At 41.3% G+C, this 22,783-nt stretch overlaps 1 protein-coding gene across 2 annotated transcripts in view; it reads left to right on the plus strand.

Annotated features, from left to right (window-relative positions):
• B3GALT1 (beta-1,3-galactosyltransferase 1) overlaps positions 1-22,783 on the plus strand; it is a 503,546-nt gene that overhangs the window by 453,461 nt on the left and 27,302 nt on the right. Inside the window, exon 3 of one of the 2 annotated variants that reach the window (XM_045868686.3) lies at positions 9,299-9,420. The gene's annotated coding sequence lies outside the window, so the exon portion shown is untranslated. Of the gene's footprint in view, positions 1-9,253; positions 9,421-22,783 lie in introns of those variants that run through there. The other variant, XR_010410175.1, reaches the window with a different exon arrangement.

Consider the following 22,783-nt stretch of genomic DNA (forward strand, 5'->3'; position numbering starts at 1 on the left):
CTCTGACCATCCACTTCTATCCCTAGAGGTAATGGCTATTCATTGTTTCTTGTTTTATTTTGGGGTTAGGCCTAAACATTTAAACTTAATATAACCAAATGGTTTAATGATTATTCTAATGGGACTCATTCATAGTTGAAAATTCAATTATACCCATCCTATCCCCATTATATTATGTATCTCTAGCAAGTCCCTATTACAACTATTTTGTCAGCAACTCTTGAAATACATTACTGCAGTGCAACTAACCCAGGAAGAAGAATTCCTTCTTAATGTTTATAGTGTTGTGATTGCCCATAGGTAATTGCTATGTCTTTATAATCTATGGATTGAAAGATAGGAATAACAAGAATCTACAGGGAAGTCGACAACACTTTAAAATGAATTCACATTTTTCTCATCACCAGGCATATGTACACATTTGAAAAAAAGTAATAGTACCTACATGTACCAGACAGAATTTATTCAGGCTGCAAATAATGATTGGTGTGCAGATGGATTTTCGGATCAAATCCCATGAGGAAATTAATTCATCCTTGCTGACCAAGTCCACCCACCACCTCCACAGACACACAGACAGACACACAGACCCACACCCCAGGTTGGGAACTAACAGCATCAGACTATAGAAACTTTCCATCAAGCAGGGAAGTTCATTTAAAGTAAATCCTTAAAAGATTGCAGTGAAGCACCACTGTTCTAAATGGGTCATCATTTAATTTTGAGATATTTATGTGTTTTGAAGAGCAAATAGGCTTTCTATTCCAAAATAGCTCAATTATGTTTTGATTGCAACATTAGATTTTCCAAGGATCTTGGATCTCAAGTACTGTAATCATTTATACTTAAGTTGATAATTGCTTTACAAAAATAAAAACTGCTGTTGTGGTATAGTGTGGGCGTATGTTGTGTTTTATCATCCTGAGATCTCACAGTGCAGTTAGCTCTACTGAGTTCAGAACACGCATTGTTTGATTCTGCATGATTTCAGGTACGGCAGCTTCCAGGTAAAGAAGAGAAGAAAATGGGCTGATGCCTGTGCCTCTGGCAGGGACTTGGGGGGGGGGGGCTCGGCGGGGGGGGGGGGGCAGGCTTGCCGCAGCTCGCCCATCTCTTTGAGCTTTAGCAAGTGGTTTTGCTCTGCGCAGTTAGCTTCGTTCGCTTCCTGCACAAAGCCTTCAGAAACGAAAGAACATGCAGTACGTCTAGCCAAAACCCCCCAAGGAATACCTTTTTTAAAAAAGTACATTCTGAGTGACCTATTTACACCCTCATTCCATCATACATGTCATGATCCCATGGAGTAGTGGGCAGTTCTAGGTACACATTTAGCCTGGGCAAGAGTGGTATTTTACTTTATTGGAGTAAATGGTCCTTTTGTACTTACTACCATTTTTTTCCAGAGGAAGTGTATTACAAGGAGTACACACACACAGTTGCCCTGATTTGTGACTTTTCTCAAAATTTCTTTTTTATTTTTCATTGAAAGAGAAAAAATGAGTAGATTGGGTTTTAGGAGCCAGACCAAGAAGGTTTTAATGGAAGGAACAAATGGAATGCTTAAGATAGCATATCTTTGGGACTACTGTTGCACTAAGTTTAATGAATATAGGCAGGACCAGGTAATTTCTTGCCCACACAAAGAAAACGCCGTGTAGATCCAAAGGCAGCTTATCAGATAATTTTTAAATAGAAGTCTAGAGAGCTCTGCACATATTGCCCAAGGTCGTCGATTGTTATCTTTGGAGAAAAATAGTTTCTTTTCCTGTATGTGTCCAGTTAAAATGTACAGCTTCCTCCTGAAAAGAAATCAGGCAAAAATAATAACACAAGAAGAAAACATGAGGGTGTAGCTCGCCCATCCTCTTCTCAGTGATGGAGTGGGCTGCCTAAATAGCAGAGAAGTTCAAGGCACAAGTACGGTAAGCAGCCCAGGTGATATTGCTGTCAAGGGGGTGAGGTATAGGTGGCTTCCAGGACCTTTAGTGAGCAGGGCATTCTGGATATCAAAACTTGAAAAAAAAAATAGCATTAATCAAAGTACTAGAATAACAGGTATAAAACTGCATTCATGTAGCAGAATCGTTAGTGAAAATTATAAGCCTTCTCCTATGAACCTATTTCTTAAGTGTCTGAAATTCAAATTTAGTCCTTCTATGAGATCATTAGTCTATAGGCTTCACCTAGTTTTGTTTCCCAAATAAAAGGACTTATGGTTTTTTTACATGAGTTCCGTTTCCCTGACATCTCCAGACTGGTTTCTTTTAAAGTTAGCCAAGGCATGGACAGCTTTAACTCCCCATTCCTTTGGAAGGTCTACTGAGGAACATGTGCCCAGTTTGGAAGTAATGGATGTGCATTTTCTTTGCACATCTAAGTACCCATCAAACCCAGGGTAAGAGAAGAGCTTTATGTTTCAGAAGAAAAGATGCACTGCTCCCACATCGACCTACTGCTAGCCATGCCACAACTTCAGCAAGTCTCGCTGATCTTGGAATACAGCCATCTCCAATCAGGGTGATCCATTAAGAACAAAGGTGACCTCTCTGTAAGTCCCCACCCCCCACCTCCCACCCTCTGCAGAGGCTGCTGCAGGTTCTCTGTCATGCCTCTCTCTGGTCAATATGGTGGCTGGCATCTGCACTAAATGTGCCTGGGTATGGTGGGGAACCTCTTAAATCAGGAGGATCGCTTTCCACCTACATGTCAAGTTAGGATGCTACCCTTTGAATTAAGAGGTACTGTTGCTGCTTTGATAGTCTATAAGGCAAGCCCTTCAGACTGTTGGTTTTGTTTTTGCTGTGGTTTTTTTAATGGTGGTGATATATTTGTACAGACACTGGCCTATTCTCTCACCCATTATCTCTACTGACAGATGCCATATCCATTCCTAAAAAGACTGATCTAGAATAAAATGCCTATAGAAAAAGAAAAAAAAAAAAAAAGCAAAGCAACTGCCCACAGATGGGTCACACTCAATTCTCACTCAAACTAACTGGCTGCAGACAGTCATGTTCAAAATCAGCAGTCATGTTCGAATTCCATGAGCTTACATGGCATGGTTTACTCTAACAGTATTTGCAAGATATGTGGAGCATGACCTGAAAAATGCAGCAAGACAGTAGTTGACTCAGTCAATATGCAAGCCTTGCAGAATTTCTTTGCACATGTACTTTGGAATGGTCTTGATTTTCAGAACCAACTTTGGCATCTATAAAGGCAGAGATAAAACTGTAGCTAAAAAGTTTGACAGCCAAACATAAACAAGGATCTATTCCATTGTTCTGTGTTTGCTTGTTATAAAGGTAAATTTATGTTGTACCAAAATCATTTGTGAAGCAACTCATTTATACAGGCTAAACTTTTATAAGTAAGCATACATTAGGACATTTGTATTCCTGAAAATTATCATGAAGTTATATCAAACTTGTAAAAAGCTCAAAGTGTACCAGATATTTGGAATTTCTTACTTAAATAAGACTTTGAAAACTTGGATTTTCTTCATTCTTCTTTAAATCCCAGGACCTAGTATGTGAATTGCTCTTAAAAGGAAAATAAAAATATTATTGAACTGTTAAAAGACTAGTTCACCTGTATTTCAGCTTCAAATCAGGAAAAATGGGCCATGTGATTTGGAGTGCCATGCTAAATCCCTTTATCCTCACCATATCCCCTGTTTGATTAACAGAAACATTAACTGCATTCATATTTTTCAGTCGGAACAAGTACAGCTATTACTCCTAATTTTCAGTATTCTGAACACCTCATTCAAGAGGAAAATGCATTTGATCACACACCAAGGAAGGCCTGTGCATGCACGCACACACACGCACACGCACACTGTTCAAGATCTCTCCTCTGTACTTCGGTATCTCCGTTACCATACTTTGTAATCTGACTTTTATTTCTCTCAAGAAGGATGTGAGTTCTTTTGTATTTCCAGCTCCTAGTAGAATACCATAATAATAGAAAATACTCAAAATAGTTTTGTTGAATGAAACAGTGGCCATCACAGGAGAGGAATTAAGACGCTGATTCTAGAATCCACGGTATGGCTGTAGCTATATTTTATCAGTTCATCTAAGATCAAGATACTGTGAGAGACTGAGCTCCTACCAGGTGCAAGGCTCCATGCTTATATTGTGAGGTATAAGATGGGGTTTGCACCAAGTGATTTTATGTCGTGTAAGAACAGTTTTTGGAAACCTCACTTCCTCTCTGCTTTGATGCCTGTTACAGAAATGTGACAGACGATGGGATTAGAGATAGTCAATACTGAGTCACTTTTTAATCACTGAATTTTAGAATCATCCACACTTTTCTTACTGAGTTTCAAAATTCTAGCCTCATGCACTAAAATCATGACGAGTTCTCCTCCATTTGAAGTCTATTGTTATTTTTCCTAAATCAGATGCCTAAGCGATGTTTTGCAAAATCTTCAGTGCCAAGATTTAGTGTAGGATGTAAGGGCAAAGCTGAGAAGAGTTTCTGCATAATCTGTCTCTGCTTGTCAAATCTCGGGTTTCCCTACTGTCTTTTTCTGTGGAGTAAAGGACTAAGAAGAAGAAAAAACTTCAATAGATGTGCAGCTCTGTACAGAACCGTCCCCCTGTGAGTTTCTACCCGAGCCGATGGTGAAGTCTCACACTAGCTTCCTAACGATGTTGGTATTTGCAAACAGAAATTGGCTTATAGTTCATCTTTCCTAGGAATTAATTAAAAAAAAAAAAAAAGCTGGGGCGCCTGGGTGGGTCAGTTGGTTAAGCGACTGCCTTCGGCTCAGGTCATGATCCTGGAGTCCCGGGATCGAGTCCCGCATCGGGCTCCCTGCTCGGGAGGGAGTCTGCTTCTCCCTCTGACCCTCCTCCCTCTCATGCTCTCTGTCTCTCATTCTCTCTCTCGCAAATAAATAAATAAAATCTTTAAAAAAAAAAAAAAGCTGGAATGATGTTAATTGAAACTCTTTGTGGGGCTTGGTTAATACACTCAAAATCTTCTCCCACCTATGGTATATATCCTGAACTGCCTCCAGAAATATTTAGTGACTTCATTCAATGAAGACATGCTGCAGTTTTTATCATTCTGCTTTATTAGTATGAATGACCATATTTACATCTGAAGAAATGCATGTACTTTCAAACAAAATCATTTCCACTGGCTTTTTTTCCGAAGTATTTTGTCCTGGATGTAGTTGGAGCATCGTCAGGGCTTACTCCTTTGACTGGCCCTGTCACTTAGGCTCTGACCGTCATATCAGCGAGTCGTATCTCGGAGGGCTCGTTCTGTTTCTAAGGGAGCTCAACTGCCTCTTGCAGAAAGGCAACAATAAAGACCACTGACAACGCAGCAGGTCTAGAAGTCCTGGGATTCGAATAATACCCTGTGTAGAATAGGGAAGACCCAGTCCACAGAAGTCAGAGCTGACACTGGCCTCTGCGGCCGTCTGTGCAGTGTGGGCTCAGGCCTCCCTGTGACTGCATCCCCACTCTGCCTCTCCCTCCCTTTCTTCCTTCCCCTCTCATCGTGGTGGCGTGGATGTCACTCCCCGAGAACGTGCCCCAGTAAACTTCCTGCCTGCATATCTCAGAGTCTCAGGTCTGTTTCCTAGGAATCCAGCCTGTAACAAGAGAAATGGAAAGTTAAGTCCGTGATCATTAAAACTTACCGACTGAAAACCCTGTTCTGTCTCCTAAATTCGTTAACTAAGTAGATCAACTGTTTCCTCCACCTGGTTTCCTAATGACTCACAGAACTTACCTTGGTGAGTTAATAAATGGGCAACGCAGCAGCTCTTTCTGTTTTGTTCTGACAGTCTTGATTCAAGTCCTTGGTTGCAGACAGACCACACACAAACCAGGATCAAATGTGGCCACATTGTGACATTAGAGATTCACGGCACAAATCCCTCCGTTGCCACGAAGAGGGCTGCAGCGAAACAGGAGACAAAATCTCCCGTCCCAATGTTATCACTACCTTATTTGTCCTATTCTGTCACTAAAATACTTCATTGCTAACTCTCATGTGGAGGCACACAAAACGAATGTGATTCCTTACACAAAAATGGCATGGGCAGAATTCTTTTTATTTTTTTAACAATTTTTTTTTTTTTTTAAGTAGGCTCCACACCCAATGTGGGGCTTGAACTCACAAGCCCCTTGCCTATAGGACAAGCGATCAAAAGTTGCGTGCTCTACCAACTGAGCCAGCCAGGCATCCCCAGAATTCTTTTTTGCCACATGAAGCTAAAAAGAAGGGAAGATATTAATGAGCTATATTAGAATAATGCAGTAGAGTAGTTATTAGTTTTAGGCCTGGTAAAATTGTAACTTAGATTAAGAGGTGGGTGACAAATTTTTAGTCTAGGCTATTTCCCCAGAAAAACACAATAATTAATATAGTCAATTTTCAATTATCTGCCCAAGGAGAAATAGCAATAATGGCAATTATCCAAAAGAGTAGATAATGAACGAATTCATTTCTATTTGACTTTGAAATATTGTTTTGTATTCTAAAACCAACTTTTGGATGTGGATGCATTTTAAATTCTGTGAAGTGGCTATGCCTCAAACTTGAATACGAAAATTGTACTTTAGAAATCAAATGGAAGAACGTGGCTTATATTCTTCATCTTGTCTTATACACTATATTCCTGCTTTCTATATTATTGCTAAAAACACATATTATCTCTTAGGGTAATGTTCATCTTAAAGTAGAAAAAATTTGCATCTATATGTTTCCTAGTTTGTATTCTCCTAGTACCAATGACAATTTAATATTTTGGTTGAAAGGATACCCTTCTTCCCTTCCATTGCTTGGCTAAAGTTGATTATATTTATATTTTGTGTATGTGTCAAAAACAACTAAACAGAATGAGTCGTCAAGATAAGGAGTTATGTCCAAGTAAGACTTGAGATGTATAAATGCAAATATCTACCCGTGGAAAACTGAGGTGGCCAGACATACATTTTCCACACCTATTTTGGCCCTGGTTTGGTTATTTTTCATTCAGTAAATGCTAACTTGTATACAAAATTACCTGGCATAGGATCTGGCTCATGTTAGCAGTCAGTAACTCCTCATTTCCCTTTATTCTTTGCTTCCTTTAATAATGTTTTACATAAGATGTTTCATATTCATGCTTCACATACTTTAGTAAATGCTTATGTTTTATTCCATTCTTTTTCTGTATAGAAAATATTCAATTTGTAAAAATGAGGAATTTTTTTTAAGATGCTAAAGTAAATCTTGCAGGTGTTATCTTCCCAATATCAATATCCAATATGCGTTTTAATTCCTAAAAGCTACCTCCATGGAATTTGATTTATCGCTATTTTTTTAGATTTTATTTATTTTTATTTTTTATGTAATCTCTACCCCCAAGGTGGGGCTCAAACTCACAACCCCGAGATCAAAATTCACATGCTCTACTGACTGAGCCAGCCAGGCGCCCCCTGATCTATCACTATTAATCTATTAAGAGCCATAGCATTTTAAAGGGTAAGTGTGAGGGTTTATGCACACTAAAACCTGACCACATACTCTCCTGTCTTATTCTCAGTCATGTGGCACTCTCCCATTCTCGAACAGTACATTTTCACACAAGGCAGAAGATTTTATCAAGCACTGCGGTGCTTTCGATGGCTTGCTTTAGGAATCCTTTGCTTTGGTGTTTGACTTGATAAGTATTTGGTGTTTGACCAAAGTTGGCTTTTTCTCCCTTCAAAGATCTGAATAGTTATCTTCAGTTGAACACTGGCAAGGCACTGAAGAGGTGGGTTAAACAAATGTTTAAGCTGGGTAGACCTAGTTTCAAACACTGGTTCCACTACCTCCCAGGGTGATATTAGACAAGAGACCATCTGTCAAGGTCATGGTTTTCTCATTATTAACTGAAGATAATAATATAAAATGAAGAGGATTGTAGTGATGCTTACAGATCATAAATGTAAGCAAGTTAGCATACATTAGGCATTCAATAAATACTGGTGTGTGTTACAAATACTAAGAAACATTTACTGAGTGCCTACCTTGTGCAAATACCATTCTAGGCATTTTCTCTGGGTTGATTCATTTACATCTCAGTACAACTCTGTGATTCAGGTCGTGTTATCACTATTTTAAACAGGAGACCTAGAGAGCTTAAGGCACAGTAAGCAGCTGAGTCAGTATTTCAACCCATCCCCTACACTTAGCCATCACACAGCACTGCCTCTCGTATAGAGAGCAGGCTTTTAGCAGAAACTGGAGCCAGCAAGTAGATTCAGGAGCCCCCCTCATGCCTCTGCCCATTCCCCTAGTAAGGCCATTCTTCATATCCGGCCACACAGCTTAAACACCACCCCAAACACATACCTACGGTCAGAGTATTATTTCCTCTGAGGTCCCATCCTATTTTACTCACCCAGCTTTACCCAGCACTCATTCCATAACATGAATGGTGAGAACAGAATTTAATGCCTCTTGGTATGAAGTTTTACACAAACGCAGCTTGAGACCCAAGGCTCAGATCAACTGAAGGCCACTTCAGTCTGTCATTTCAACAGATGTGCTCAGATGCAGCCAGTCTCCGGGTAGTCACAAGGGAAAATGAAAGGTCGTGGGTAAAAGGGAAGGTACTCGTACTCAGAAGCCCCAGCTCTGCCACTAACTAGCTGAGTCTTTGCCCCCTGGCAGCCCTTCGCTTCCGCCCCCGGAACCCCTTCTCATCATGTGGAAATTGAAGATGTTGCATTAGATCTTAGGTACAAGCTGGCCACCCATGAGCTAACCCTGACCTTCCGGGAGCCTTTGGCTTTAGGCTTGTTCGACTTGCACAAAGTTGTGTTTAATTTAATTTTACAATACAAAACAAGAGATTTTTACATGAAAATCCTCATTTCTGTCTTCCTTTGAAACTCTGAAGTTGTAGCATATCGGGTCTGTTTTTCCTTATGGCATCAATGAAAACCGTCAGCCAGATGGGAGCCTCCAAGCTGGGACATGCGCTTACCAGGTCGCCCCAGCCCTACCATCCCCTGCTGTCACACACCCAGCTTGGCCCTCATCCTCATCGATGCCACTCGCCTGGTCTTGTAGGCACATGGGTTTGCAATCCTAGGACCAGCTCTCACCTCCCTATGTTCATTTGTTCATTATTTTTCTCGTTTGATCAACCTGTATTCAGTGCTTACTCATATGCCACTTTGTTTATTGTACTTAGAGCCTGTTTGCAAGTCTTTTGTTTCTTAAGGGGCAGAGTTCAGAGACTGATTAATCGCCATTGTTTCTAAAGTTTTCTCGCTTCTGGCTATCTACACAGGATCGTGCAGTTTGCTAAGCAGCAGCTTCTCCCGGCACAAGCCACCACAAATCAAAGTGAGACCATGCCTTGCGCCCAGCACCTGCGGTAAGAAGGAGCTCATGGCAAACTTGGCCCAACAGGTAAGAGAAAGCACTGCTCAGTTACGCGTTCTGTCACCGGGGGAAAATAACGGCGATTCAATAAAAGCAGAAATCAACATCTAAGGACTCTTAGGAAACAGAAAAGTTTAGTTTGTTTCTTTTATTACTGTTTCCGTGCTATACCACGTAAATACCCTTGCCAATGAGCCATGAAATAACCCTTGTTCCTGCATGATCCAGGAGAAAAAAAAAATGCAAGCTAAAAAAAAAAATGGCCTTTTTAAAAAATTCATATTTACCACTGCCTGCAAAACCTTTGACTGATTTCAGTGGTGGCCTCTTTTAAGATGAAACATCGGGGAACTAAATATATGCCTTAGGTGACCTGAGACAATGCCTATTTAAAAATCCATTTCTCCAAGGCTATAGCTAATTGATTCTTGAAGCTTCTTTGCTGAAATAACCTTGTCCCACAGGCAATTGTGCTTCAATTATTTCTTATTTCGCTTGAAAATAATAGTCTTTTATGTAGAAAATGATGGAATCGTTCTAAAAAGTGTCCAAAATAACAAGTAATCGTTAAAATATTTTTATTTAAAGTGATAAAACTCAAGACAAATACTCAGAATATTCCTTCATACGCTAACTTTTTGCCCTAAATAGAGTGCTAGTAAGTTTATACAAAGGATTGCAGCCTTCCTGGAGTGTGACTCAGGAAAGGAGCCCCACGCTGGCTCCAGGGGACCTGAATCATACTTTTACCTCTTCCACCATCACATCCGTGATCTGGGCCGATAACTACAGTTTCCTTGCCCATGAAATGGGCAGTTATTTCAGGCTGCCTTCTAAATACCGGGCTCAGTTTGACGATGAGGTACTATGAGTGGGGGTAGGGGGGTAGCTTTGGGCTCATTCCCTGCAAATTCATTTGCCTAAAGCAAATTCAACAAAATGCCAGTTCACCGAACTCCTTTCTTCTTTTCATTATTTACAAGGTTTACAGCAATTTGCACTGGGTATGTTGGGTTTTACCACCTTTGGAGATTTAGATGAGGTTTTAACTGATAGTTTTCCAGTTTACTTCATAACAGCTTCAAACAGGGTCCCAGTTTGCCTTTGCCTTTGCCCCGGCTATTATGTAGGGAGAGGAGTAATTGAGAGACATCAGCGCACAGCCAAAGAGGATATCGACTAAGAGACAGGACACTAACACCATCAGGGTTCTCCAAACTCAAGACCAATATATTCAGTATTTAAATATATTAGGCAGATTAACCATTTGGGGGAACTCTTTCATGGAATTAGCCTGCTGAGGTGGTCCCTCCTCCTAGGGATCTTATAGTTCAGCGGAAGAAAAAGATTAGAACGACAGCAGGAAATAAGCAAATAATACAATTACATATTGTGATAAGCACTACAGAACATTAAAGGGGTGCTTAGACAGCAAAGAACTAGAACCAGCTTCATAAAGGTAGGCAGGGCAGGTGTGAGAAGCGAGAGGGCTGTTCCCAGTTCCCCCTCCTTTCCAGGCATGTGACAGGATTGCGCTGCCTCATTCACCCTGAGATTCCATGAGGCCATGGGAGGTGGTCTGGCCAATCAATTGTGTGTAGAAATGATATGTGTCTCTTGCATGCTGGAGCATCTAATTGATGTTACTCCAGCTCCCTGTCCCTATGGCATCCTGACAGGGGATGTGGTCCCAAGATGTGGTTGCTCCCTTCGCCTGGGACAGGTGTGACCTCAAAGAACAAAGCCCCCTCAGCCAACCCACACTGCAGATGCACAGCATGTAGCATGAGCAAACAACAAATTTTTATTATCTTAAGCCACTGAGATATGGAAGCTTTTTGTTAATGTAGCTTAACAGAGACAATCCTGACTATTACAAGAGGCATTTCTGAAGAGGCAGATAGGTGATTTATAGAGGCTTTAAGACAAGAGGCTTTGAGCTTGGCTGGTTCACAGAACTGAAAGAAGGTCAATATGGCTGGATTATAGCAAGTCAGGAAAAAGTAGCAAATAATCTTTCGAGTTCCTTCCACTCTCTCAACTCTTGCCTGTTCTGGCTCTGAGGATGTTCTGATATTTATATTCCTGGCAATGCTTGGAGATAGATTAAGTAGCTGACTTTAAATGCTTTTGATTTGTTAACACAAATCAAACTCTCATATTTTATCTCTTGCCTCTGGATTATGATCGTTTCTTATCAAGAACTTTGCATGTGGGCTATTGATATGATAATGTAATCCTAATGCCTTCTCAGGAGCTGAGGGCCTCTATCCGTTCAGTCAATACGAAGATGCACTTGAGTATATAGGCCATTCATAGCTGAACTGAGGCTCAGGATGGGAAGTCCACAGCATTTCGCAATTGAATAACATGTAATAGTGTGTGATTTTTAAGCTCTCAGGTTTTCATATCAATTTCTAATATTCTGGCAACAGAATCTAGGGAAAAACCCAAACTTTCATGGGACTCACCGTAGCTCGTTTAATGTATATGTATGAGAGATTGTCTTTTGCACTGAAGCTCTTGTTTGAAAACAAAACAAAAAACCCCTAGCAAAAAGCAAATTGCGTGAGCTGCAGTTTATCTTCTTTGGAAGAAAAGAGAAGCTGAGTCAGCCCTCCTGGGATTTGACAACTAAGGTATTTCTTTATCCTTGACACTGCTCAGATGGAGCCACAGATATTATAACTGCCTTTATTGAAGTTTGGTGGATTTAGAGGAAATACATCCAGCTGATATTACAGTCATTCTTGCACAGTTCTTAAAGTCTTAAGGATTTTTTATTGAGGTGAATGAAATCCTGCTTAAGAAAAAGAAAAGTAGGAGAAAGGAAGGGAAATGGATCTAAAATAAAAACAGGGTCCTTAATATAGTTCAGGTTCAGTGCTAAGTGTTTTCATATGTAGTATTATCCCCATACAGGAGGAAATAGCCCAGAAAGGTTAAGATCACCCAGCCAATGAGTGGCAGATCAAGGAAGGGATGGAGGTCTTCCCCCTCTAAAGACCCTTCTCTTTTCTCTCCACTACTTAAGACTAGAGTGTGTGCTCCTACTCTCCAAAGTAGCCCAGCCTTGCATTTCTATGGTCTCCAGACTCGTCCTCTAAAAGATAAATGCTAGATCACTCTTCATTTACTACATATCTAGGTTCAGAAGAGCCTCTAAAGAGAGCTGATTGTAATAAGTTGTGCTCTGCTAATTGTACATCTTCCCTTTGTTCAGCCTCATCCTGTATAATTAGCACAGTCTTGGAAATAGAAGTTTTCCATGACATTAAAATTCTTACACAGCACACCCTCTAATTATCTCATATTTTCACATTAGGGATAAGATACTCATGGTGGAGGGGGGTAATTCTGCTTGTTATTTAATTACTTATAGGAGGAGTTCAGGAAAACCAGGAAAAAGAGATTATTAAAATAATTTCTACTTGCTTCTGAGATGTTTACACAAAGACCAAGGCACAGTCATATATTTTTCTCTCTGACATCTGACATCGCCATTTTTGACTGGTATCTGTTATAATTGTTAGGATCTCTTTCTATCAAGGACTTACCTTTCCTTCAAGACCCACTCAAAATCCTCTCCTCCACTGGTCTTTAAGATATTCACCATTAAAATCACATTAAAATTAAAATTAAGCTCTATCTTCCCATCCGCCAGAGCACTTTGTACTAATCTTAAAGCAGGTCTCTGCTTTGTATCACAGGGATGGGAGCTAGGGCAAAAACAGCCGGTGACTCACTCAAATATCTTTTGTCTCTTTTCTTCCCGGGCATATAACTAGACAGCATTTCCTTTTCTTCCTTAGAATTGGGTATGACCACATGATGACTTTCTCACAATGGAATATGAGTGGAAGTGACATGCTTCATTTCGGAGCCAGGATTTTTAGGACGTAGGTGTGCCTTCTCCATGCTCACTCTCCCCTGATGCTGTCTGGGACCCCCAGGGATGGAAGGAGCCGGGCTCCTAGATGACCAGGTGGAAAGCTGTCTGGCCAAGTGGGAACACCCCTATTAGGTTGTTACACAAATAAGAAATAACTAGGGTTTATTCGTTATAGCAGCTATGTGGGCTTACCTAACACAGTGTGTGCATGTTTGTAAGCATGAGTCTATGTGTGCATGACTCCCTCTCTTTTAGAAGCCCTAGAAGGACTGGGACTAAAAAAAAAAAAAAAAAAAAATCATCCTTCACTGTCAGCAAAATTAAACTAAATAGCTGCCTCATTTGGAAATGGAGCAGATGGTCATCAAAATGAAGAGTGGAGGGTACTCTAAAGCATCTCTAGCATTGGGGATGCCATTTCTCATTTGCAAGCAACTGTCAAGAATTTTACAAATAATCTCATAGGTGACTAGAGTGGAGAATGAAAGGGATACCCAGTTCCCATATTAAAATGTGTCCTGCTTCATTACTCATTCAAACATTCATCATTATTTCAATCAACAAGTAGCTATTAAACACATTCTATATGCCAGGCGGTCTTCTAACAGTGATCAGTAACAGACCTGGCCTCATCTTACTCCAAGTCCACAGTCCAGTGGGAGAGCCAAATACCCACTTCACACGACTGAATATGCACTCAGCTTTCCACCCAGGTTCTCAGGTTCCTCATCTGTAAAAAAAGAAGAATATTACACACTTCTCAGATTTTGTTGTATTTTTTAATTATATAATATTTAAATATAATGATTCTAAAATAGCATCATGATGGACACTCAAGAAACCTTAGCTATTATTATTTGTATTAGTTTAGGTAAATAATATAAGATTATATGACAAAAAAAAATCTGAGTAAACTGAGGAAAGGGTGGAACACAATTTCTCCTTCACAGTGACTCCTGATATGAGAATTGAGAGGCTGGGAAAAATGTTCCACATTTTTAAAAATAAAAAGAGCGTGTGCAAAGAACCAGTGATGTGAGGAAGCATTTCTGAAGACTTGAAAAAGAGTAAGAGTAGCTGGAGTGTAGAGAGCGAGGAGGAAGCACTGCAGAATGAGATCATGCATAGCCTTGGGAACCACCTTGTAGTCATGCTAAGAATTAACCCTCTTCCTAAGTGCAATAAAAAGTCACTGAATGGTTTCAAATGGGTCGTAGCACAGAATGACATGATCAGCTTTATCTTTTAAAAAGATCACCGTGGCTGTGAAGAAAAAAAGATTGGAGGGAAACAGAGAATGTGTGTGTGGACCACTTGGAAAGACTGTAGGAGCCACCCCAAGAATACCCACGGAGAGGTCAGGCAGCAGCATGGTAGTGGGGATGGAGTGAAGAAAAGACAGGAGAAGTTTCCGAAGTGAAACTGGAAGGATGTGGTGATGGGTTGAATAGGAGATAAGGAGAGAGCACTGCTCCGAATGGCTCCTGCTCTTCCACGGGGTTGTGGGCACATTGCCCAGAGATAGGGAACCCTGAAAGATGATCAGGGCTGCCTTTGTACATGCTACATTCAGATGCTCCTCAGAAATCCAAGAACACATGCCAAGCACACGGTTGGATACTGTGGTCTGGAGCTTCATAAATACACTGAGCTAGAGTATAAATTTAAAGGTTATTGACATATGGATAACACCCGAGGCCATGGGCGGGAAAATTTTGCTTAGAAAATAGGCAAGGGGTGCCTGGGTGCCTCAGTGGTTAAGCCTCTGACTCTTGATTTCTGCTCTGGTCATGATATCAGGGTCGTGAGATGGAGTCCACGTCGGGTTTGGCACTGGGTACAGAACCTGCGTAAGATTCTCTCTCTCTCTCTCTCTCCCTCTGCCCTGCCCCCGCCACTTTCTCTCGAAAGAAAGAAAGAAAGAAAGAAAGAAAGAAAGAAAGAAAGAAAGAAAGAAAGAAAGAAAGAAAGAAAGAAAATAGGCAAAAGTTAGACTGAGAGGAAAAGAAGTGTGTATATATAAGAGGAGTTTTATTTTAAGGACTGTGGAATCTTAGTGAGTCCGAAATCTGAGAGGGGAAGCTAGCAGGATGGAAGACTCAGGAAAGAATTATAGTTAGAGTCCAAAGGCATTCTGTTGGAAAACCAGAAATAGCAGGCATTGCTATTCATCTGAAAAGCAGTCTGCTGGAGAATCCCCCCTTGCTCAGGGAAGATCTACTTTTTGTTCTATTCAGGCTTTCATCTAGTTGGAGGAGTCCTACCCCACCCCACCCCCCACCACATTATGGACAGAAATCTGCTTTACTCAAAGTCCACTGGCTTAACTGTGAATCTCATCTAAAACACCCTCACAGAAACAACGAGCACAATGTTTGACCACATATCTGGGCACCATGGCCCTGCCAAGTTGACCTGTAAAATTAACCATCACAGAGACGTAAAAGGAAAAAGGAAAACCAGAAAGAGGGACAACTTCCTAGGCCCTGTACTAGGTGCTAGGAATACAACTTACATTGTGGTTTAGAGTGTGAACCCGGGAGTCAGAGAACCTGGGTTTGAATGCTAACTTTGTCAGTTACTTGTCCTGGGACCTTAGGAGCTTATAGGGACCTGGGTCGGCCTAGATTGGACCTGGCTGAGACAGAATGAACAAGATGGATCTAAGCGGCTCCCACTATGCGCAGCGGAGGGCTGAGGAGAGGAGGCCGGGAGGGCTCTCTGCAAATGACACTCGCCCCTGCCCTCTCTCTGGCCACGGAAATGGTAGTTTCCCCTTCGTTGCAAGGCTGCTGCCCAAGTTTGCCTTTCCGATGCTGTGTTTGTTTCTGGCCTTGGATGTGCTGTAACCAAAGACCTGCCCGACCTTCCCGAGCTGGGCCTCAGCCACTGAACAGACTAGAATGGAAACCAGAACATTATGTAATTCCTAGGTTGAAAAGAGAAAAAAAGAAGAGTCCCAAGGATGGGAGTTGGGGTTAGGGTTGGCCACATCACAGTGCTCTGTCCTGGGATTTTGTGGCAGGCATTCTCAGTAAATTTTACTGAGCCCTGAAGAGACAGCACAGAGAGATCTTTAAGCACAGTAAAGACTTCTCCAGGCAGCAAACGTGTGGCAACCCAGAGTAGTTGCTCCCTCCCCTTTCCTCCTAGGCTAGCTTGTTCTTAGCTCTCTAACAGCAAATATGATTAAGTAAGGATGTATCTTCCAGTTGCCTCAGCAAATATTTATTCAGCTGTGTGCAAGGCACCATGCTTTCTCACCAGGCTGTGACGTGTTTAACACATCTTTGGCTCCCTGACACCTAGGCCAGAGCAGGAAATTAGCAGATGCTCTGTAGATATTGGTCAAATGAATTAGCATTAAGGCATTTGGAAAATGCCCTATAATATGATCTGTTCAACAAATCCTTCTTCACTAATAAAATCTACTTGAGATCCCACAAATGGTTTCTCATACCTTTCCTAAAAGCACAAAATATCCCTCACACTCTAGTGAAATAAGTCTAGCATATGATAAACTACCTTATAAATTAATTAATATAACCCTGTGGAAAAATGGCCTATGGGCATTTGAAATGGCCAGAAACATAATAAGCAGAGCTCATATAGTTGATGAGAAACCCACTTTAGTGGGGTCTGATATTTTTGTTGTGATATTCTGCAGTGTAGTGGCTCCTAATATTTTTCTTTTTTTTCTTTTTTTTTGTCACAGTCCACATAAGAGAGAAAATTCTCATGGGTCACACACTCCCAATGGGTTATAAGCCATGCCCCTTTCTGTCTCCCAGGAAAGTTAATCAGAGGGCAAGTGAGTAAAATCAGTGTCTTTACAAGGATAAACTTAAATCTGCTCTAATTTTTAAAATTGAAACCCAATAATGGACAGCCTTTATTGAGAGTTGACTATGTGCTAAGCACTGTGTGATTAGCTTTGCGCATCTGATCCCATTTGAGCTAAAAACAGCTGTGAGCAGTTGGTTCTACAGCACCTTCATTCTGCAGGTTAGGAAACAGAGACCTAGAGAGATTACCGAATGTTTCACGACTAACACATGTCTAGGAGTGGAATCTAGGTCTTTATATCTACACTCTCCTGTCTCCAAAATCATACGCAAACTTCAGCACTTGGTGACTATTATTGTACATTTCCTGTGACATCCCTCACAACTGACTGCCACAATCTGGATATTATAACATAGAGAACCTTTTACCAAGGATACAGTACTGCGTTTATCAAAACTAGATTTTGCTCCACGGTTTGAAACCAGGTCATTTATTTGAGTCACTTTAGGTCTTAAAAATCAATAATGTAATAACCATCTTTTATTGAGTGTCTATTATATTTCACTCACTATGTCATTTTTCAGGAATTATTTCTCACATTATATTTATTAATTGAAGTATTTCTAATATTGTATTAATTTATTTATATTATATTAATATTAGATTTCTAATGTAACAGATATACAACGTATTATATATAAAGTTGGAGCAGAACAGAAGAGCCAAGTCTTGCCCCACTTATTAGTTTCTTTTTCAGGCTGCAGGGGCCTCTGGCCTCCCCTCCCCATCCTCACTCTCCGTAAATCTCATTTACTGCCTTTCTTCCTCCTCTGTTTCCTTCTCCACCGGCCTCACGGCTACGCTCCCCCAGCTGAGACTCAGTCGTTGGCTTACTGACTGAAGGGCCCTGCAGAAAGCGTCTGGGAGGACCAACCTCAGACTTGAGGGAGGACGGCGAGAGGAGAGGACAGGAAATGGTAGAAAGAGAAGTCACGGGAGGGGAAGTGTTCCTAAGGCGGGTACAGATCCCAAGCAGGAGAAAGGAAAAGGTGAGTGATGTGAGAGGTGAGCTAGGATAGAGCACAGTGGGCAGCCAGGTCCTTCAGGTGAGAAAATGAGAAAGGGCTAGAGGCTAGCTACTGCAGAGTCTTTGGGGAGGAGAGGAAAAGGGAACGAAATCTCTAGACAGCGCTGCCGACTTTTTATGAAGAAGGAGAACCACAAAGAAAGAGAAAAAGCAGATTTTTCCAGCCAAACTCTACATTTGCGTGGGAGTCTGGTTGACAGACAACCAGATCATTTCTCTCTGTTGTTCTCACCAACCGCCATCTGGAAGTCCTGCCCCAGGAAAATGCCCTCAGGACTAAGCCAAAGGAAATTCTCTGGAGCCCTTTGCCACCTGAGCAGCCTCCTGAACGACAAGCCTCACTTAGGCCGGTTCTTTTTTACAGAGCAGGGAGTCGGGGTCAGTGGTAGGCAGGCTGTGGGCCAAACAGACCACTGTCCAGATTTGGATGAGGCCAAACATGAAGCTGGAATGGGGTAGAGTAGGGACCAAGTCATGTGAAAAACAAATAAATAAACGTGTTGGTCAGAAAGGAAAATCAAAAATATATGCACGTGATTCCCTGCTATCAAGATTTCAACTGAGGCGTCTGTACATTCTTTGATTTCAAACTTGCCCATAGTTTTAAACCATCCATATGAATATGGGCACATTGTTCTCCGCATTTGACGAGGACGCTGCCAGTGGTGATTATCCTGGATGCGTCTGGATTTAGTTGAAAAGGCCAGTGCACACCTGGCAGTCTCCTTTGTTGCACAAAAAGTTGATGTCGAACTGTAGCTGTTTGGAAATATATACCACCAAAACCGAGACTTGGAAGGAAAAGTAAACAAGCGCTTCTTAACCTGTATTTTCACAAACAAGCGATTCGATCGCTTTGATTTTAAATTAACAAATCAAGACGTCAGTCAATTTGATTAAAAACACAGGCACCATCTAATTGATTTGTTGCGTGCACTGACTCTTGGCTTGAAGAGGCAGCATGGTGTGATGAAAAGAGAAAGGGGCCTTGGGAGCCAGGCAGCCTGGGTGCCTGTTTGGGCTCCACCACACGCCCCCCGGTAAGAATCTGGGTGACCGCTGAGTCTCAGGACAGTCATACCTCTGTCCTGAATGCCAGGGATAATCAAATGAGGTAATGTGGGTAGAAATAATTATGCACACTAGAAAGTTCTGTACAAAATTCAGTTATTACTATCGATAACTGTCACATAACCCCAAAGCCAAGTATTCATCAATCCTTTGAAAGACTGGCACTATGTTTGATACACTTACTCGTGGGAACCCTCCCATGTGTGACAACTTCTGTCCCTCTCCTGAGTCAGAGTCCCTAAGAGTTTTCAGCAGTGCCCTCTCTTTCCAATTTAATTCAGCACCACTGACAATAATAAGCCCAACTACTGCTGCAGTTAATAGAAATTCTCCTTTAAATGAAGTGCATCTGCTGTGACATCTGTTTAAAACCCATGGAGAGGAGTCAGTGTTCACAAGCAAATTGAGTAATTACTATGTAATTACGCTATAAATTGGGCAGTCATTGATTTGCTCTCAAAATTCATATCTTTTGGATACACTCAATATGAAAACCACCTGGGTTCTTCCAAAACTGTGCAGATACGTTCTTAAAATGGTCAATGTAGGGATTTGAGCTAAACACCTGTGGCCAAAAAATTAAAGTATTATCTCTAGAAGAGAGAAAGTGTTGCAGGGAAAGGAATTAAAGTGTGGAAGGAGATGTTAACAGAGTGAAAATAAAGGGGAGGGATATTTTGAAGGCAAATTGTCTAAGTGCTTTCTCGGTCATTTCCTAAGAGCTGTGAACTGTTAAGCCTCACTGGCAGGAGAAAACACAGGAAGAAGAGAGACCGGAGATGCAGGATTTCACCTGTCCTGAGAAGAGCCCATCACTCTTTGGACATTGTTTGGATGTTGGGAAACTTACACTGTATGTAGAGAGCAGAGGAATTAATGATTTGAGAGATAGTATCTAATAGTCCTTTATAACCACCCAGATTTACAGCAGTAAAAACTGAGATCTAACACTTTACTAACTGGTTACAAAACATAGCTCTATGGTGCTTCCTCTAAATCCATTTTTAAAAAGCCAAACAACAGATATTTATTAACCACATACATTGAGTATATAATGCATACAAAGCTATATTCTTGTAACAACACAGAGTGTAAGTAAATAAGGCAGCATCACAGCGTAGTGGAAGGAAGGCTGACTTTGAGCCTGGAGGACTCGAGTTTGCATCCTGACTCTCCCGAATAGCTGTTGGGTTAAGCCATATGAAGCTGCACATTTCAACTATTTTTAAGCCCCATAGTGGCAATTTCATGTGGTTCGACCGAAAAGAATGGGAAAAGTCTCTTAAATACTCTAGGCCTCAGTTTCTTCATTGCTAAAAAGGAGGATGACTATTTGAGAATTAGAGAAAGTGTGTTATATTTATAACAAATATTCATATAAATTTTTAGAAAAGGTTTATAGTGGGGCGCCTGGGTGGCTCAGTTGGTTAGGCATCCAACTTTTGATTATGGCTCAGGTCATGATCTCAGCGTCCCGGGATTGGGCCCCAGCTTCAGGCTCTGCGCTCAGCTGGGGGTCTGCTTGAGATTCTCTCCCTCTGCCCCTCCCTCCACCACACACACATGCTCGCTTGCTCTCTCTCTCTCTCTCTAAAATAAATAAATAAATCTTCTTTAAAAAAGAAGTTTATAATAAGAGGGATATAGAAACCTCCTACCCTTGATCCTCCAGAGAATGTACTGAACAGCACCATTACTATAGAGTGGGAACAGCAACAAAGTTAAGACAGTGTTGAAAAGTCAAAGTTGTGGGGGTCTCCCTTCTGATCACTGTGTATTTTAAAATTGAAATTACACTAAATATTTAATGTTGGGAATATTATTAAAATGAGAGGCTCCATTTGTTAAAACAAAGGCACTTGATGCTTTTCATAAACATGAAGTTATATGTCCAGTCTCTAAAATCAAAATTCTATGCCAAACAGCCACCTTCAACAAATAGCCTATTAAAATCAAGTTACTCTGCAATTACATTAAAAGCCAGTGGTTCGATTTTAATAACACACTACTTGCCAAACTGTGTGTTCCTCCGCAGTCTTCAAAGAGTAGGTCCTATGGAGGGACGGGATGCAGTTTTACAAAAGGGAAGTTAAAAAAAAATGCACCCCAAACGAGCCAGCCACATTTACATCAGTTTCTTCCCTTTGGGGGGTGTGGGGGGGGGAGCAGCTGCTCTTAGCAGCATCAGAGGCAGTGGCAGGGGAAGAGCCAGTGCCATCAGTCAATTTGCTAAGTGGAGACAAGAAGCATGTGCAGTGGAGCAGAAAGGTCCCTGGCTCTGTGGAGTTGATGGAGAGAAGGAATGTGATTGGTTTCTTAAGGGGCAGGCAGAGGGGTGATGTGTAATTTCGACTCCCCTCACTAAACATGCCTATCAGAGATAAACCAACACCTTAGATTACACATTATGCAAATGACAGTAGCAGTTTGGCACCTAATGTTGTCTCCAACTAGAGTTTAGATTCACTCCCACAGTTGTCCGTGAAAAGTGAAAATAAGCATGTCCCCTTTCCCCTCCTTGGCTTCCTTGTCCTTGAAATAGAGCTTCCCCTAAGCCCCACAGCTCAGAGGCTAAGCTACATGGCAGATGGCCGTGTCTCCTTGCAGAGGTTATGAGCTCAAAACTCCCAGACTAGGAAACTAATTTAACAAAAGCAAATATAGAGGCGCCAATGACCCTTGCAGATCATACAGTGTGGATCTCAGGGAAATTCAGTTCTTTAAACAAAATTCAGAAAGATCCTGACGATGTTTCAGCACCAGTGAGTCAGGTGAAAACCATACCCAAAGGTAGCTATTTCCTGATTTGCTCATTGAAAAGTGACACTGGAACAATGGAATAACTGTGGGGTATAAAATTTTGGGTGCCACCATTGCAGTGGACATGTCTTAATCTGGGGAAAGGAAAGCTGAAAGTTCCGCAGAGTCTTCACAGAAGTACTATAAAAGAGAACTGGTTTGACCCCCTCCCACCAAGTCCCGGGGTAAAACTGGAAGATATGTGCTGAAATTGTAGGAATAGCTAGTCTGTACGTGAAAAATGACATCTTTACATGAACTTGATCAGATCCTAGTACAAATTCCCAAGGGAAATTCTAAAAAGTCTCTTCCTATAGCTCCTAAGAAGCATCTATATCTAAGATGCTGTCATTTATCCCTGGAGTAGAGGATTATCTTAAATCATCTCTTAAGACTACTTCCTACATTGAAATTTAAACTGTAAGGATGAAATCAGAGTTTTTAACAAAAGCAAGCTCGATGTTGGACTTCTATATCAGTGAAGGGTTGAATTCCGTGGTAGATTATTATCTAAAAAGAAAACTTTCGGGCGCCTGGGTGGCTCAGTCAGTTAAGCGACTGCCTTCGGCTCAGGTCATGATCCCAGAGTCCCGGGATCGAGTCCCGCGTCGGGCTCCCTGCTCAGCGGGGAGTCTGCTTCTCCATCTGACCCTCCTCCCTCTCATGCTCTCTGTCTCTCATTCTCTCTCTAGCAAATAAATAAAATCTTAAAAAAAAGAAAAGAAAAGAAAACTTTACTGGACAAAATATGATGT

Source organism: Mirounga angustirostris, unplaced genomic scaffold, assembly GCF_029215605.1.
Source record: "Mirounga angustirostris isolate CCGP_5_RB_7025 unplaced genomic scaffold, mMirAng1.0.hap1 SCAF_3, whole genome shotgun sequence".
In the NCBI taxonomy this organism is placed as follows: domain Eukaryota; kingdom Metazoa; phylum Chordata; class Mammalia; order Carnivora; family Phocidae; genus Mirounga; species Mirounga angustirostris.